Source organism: Prosopis cineraria, unplaced genomic scaffold (assembly GCF_029017545.1).
Source record: "Prosopis cineraria cultivar Desert tree isolate PC_DT_omini unplaced genomic scaffold, ASM2901754v1 PC10, whole genome shotgun sequence".
Lineage (NCBI taxonomy): Eukaryota > Viridiplantae > Streptophyta > Magnoliopsida > Fabales > Fabaceae > Prosopis > Prosopis cineraria.
This window is the reverse complement of record NW_026555341.1, coordinates 9,930,201-9,932,853: the sequence shown is the minus strand read 5'-3', so window position 1 is coordinate 9,932,853 and position 2,653 is coordinate 9,930,201.

The following is a 2,653-nucleotide window of genomic DNA, read 5'->3' as shown; positions in this document are numbered from 1 at the left end:
ATGGAATCTTAAGATTATTTCTTTCCTCTTTATTTTATAAAACTTAATTATCTTCCATGTTCTTAATAAAAATATGTGTTAGTATAAGGTTTTAAGGTACTTGAAAAAGTTTTGAAGTCAAAATTAAGTGTTAACTTTCATTAAATCAATCAATCTCTTGATACAATTACTAAAAATCAATTTTAAGCATCAACCTTATTATGAATATATACAAAGTTAGCAAAAATATTTCTATTTTGCCAACAAAATTATCCATTTAACAAGTAAATTTCAAGTCAAAGCATGATTTTATTCATATTCTACACCTAAATTAGTTTTTAACAACTTAACTCAAATATACAGAACAGGTTAATTAAAGTCTAACCAATCATATTTAGAAGTATTAAGAAAGGAGTAAAACCAACATATAAATAACATTAATTAACTATTAAAAGAGAGAGGTAATCTTGATCCCAAAAAAACAGAGAAAGAAGAGTAATCAAGTTTTAATCAATATAAAAGTTTGAAATAATCTTAGAATAAGTTTACTCATTACTCATATTCAACAAAAAGCCACAACGATTTACAATTAATCATAGCCATATTATAAATTAGTGAGGAAAGGGAACAGAATAAGCAAATTAAAATTGACGGGAAAGAAGTTTTGAATCTCTTCAAATATTCAATTATCTCCTTTAACCTCTTCAAATCCCTTAAACTCTAGCATAACTTAGTTCCAAGGATGACTCAAAGCCCTAGGAACGAGAAAATTTAGATTTGTATATAACCCTAAATCAAAAGTTTAAAGCTCAAAAAGCACAATATTATCGATCATTTTACTCGTGCATCGTGGCTAAATGTTCATGCATTATGATGAAAATTTGTATCAAAATTAATTTTTCTTGTTTGTTCTTTGTGTTGTACATCACGGCTCAATCCTAAACGTCACTTCCTGAACTCCTCCTTCTCTGTATATCTTCTAAGTCATGATAGATCACTATTACAAAAAAAAGTAATACTAAACTGTTGTTTTTGTTTATATTAAACATTTATATGCTTTTGTCATATATTGAAAAAAATAAATATTTGATAGTTAAAAAAACCATCCAATATCTAGAGCCCAATATTAGACAGTTCATAGAAAGTGTCCAATGTGTGTGGTCCAGCATACACATTGCTGTGAGACGGAAGAATATATTGAACCGTTTAATCAAAACCATCTAATATAATATAAGCTTTATATTGAAAGGTTATAGAACATAACCATCTAATATATTGTATTTTTTTTTGTTATAATAAAGTCCTCCTACAACAATACAATTCAAATGCATAAGAAAAAAATTCAGTCCAGTCCATTCTCAATTATACTAAACTAATAATTTTATTAAAACTATAAAAATCAAAATCATTTGCTATGAAATTTTTCAAAACCACTGTAACTTATAAAATCTAAATGAGAAAAAATATATAAAAATTTTTTAATTCACTTATTTTTTGCCTACAGCTGAAAAACATTTGCACACCATTCTTCAATGACTTTATTGATGTGAGGGTCCTTGTAATGTCTTAAAAACGGACAGGACTAGTTGATTGTTGAATTGAGAATCGAATCTTGGTTCGGTTCGGTTAACACCTCAAAACCAAGGACATGGGAACTTATAAATGATGTGAAAAACCAATCAACAATTGAAAAAATCAGTTGAAAACTAAACCGATACCCTTTAAAAAATTGGACTAAATTAAAATTTTAAAAAATAATTTAAAAATAAAAATTAATTAAAACAAAGAATAGCCAAAAATGATAATATTTAAAACTATGAGCCATGAGATGCAAATTTTTCAACAAATTGAAGCCCTAGCCAATAACATTATATATGCACTCTGCCCTCTTTTTATAGATATGCAAGCCTCACTTTTCTTTTGATTTGAGCAATGTGAGACTTTATAGTAATTAAATATTAGAGAGAATGATAGATAGGTCTCAAGATGATCAATTATTTTAAATTAAGTCTCAACTGTCAAATTTTCAGAAATTTGCAAATTCATTTCTCAATTTTACAACTTCATTGTGATAAATTTATAACTTGTTTTTTTAAATTTTAACATAGTTAAAGTATAAAAAATTTATTTTCTCTATTAAATTTTGAAACACAAGTTGCAAATTTATCACAATGAAATTATAAAATTAAAAGCTGAACTTGCAAATTAATATTTAAAACCTAATTTGAAACTTGAAACTTAATTTGAATAAGTGAATCCTCTTTAAATCTCTCTATCATTCTCCCTAAATATTATTGTGCACAAATTACACAACTCAATGCATTCTTTCTCATTATTTTTTTCTATGATTTTTGTTTATTTTTTGGCCTATATCTTGAAAATTTTTCAATTTAAACACATCTATTTAATATTTACACTTTATATTATTTATGTATATTTTTTATTTAAACTCGATCTTTTAAATTTAACTTAAACATGCATTCAAAAAATGTCTAACATTATCATTTTATCAATATTTTTCTTAATTTCTAAATAGAAGGCTTCATTTATAATTAATATTAATAACATATTCATCAACAATAAATCATTTTACTAAGCATTCATTAATATTTTCTAAAAAATATAAATATTTACGTGTATTTCATATTTAATTATGATACATGAATTAAAAATA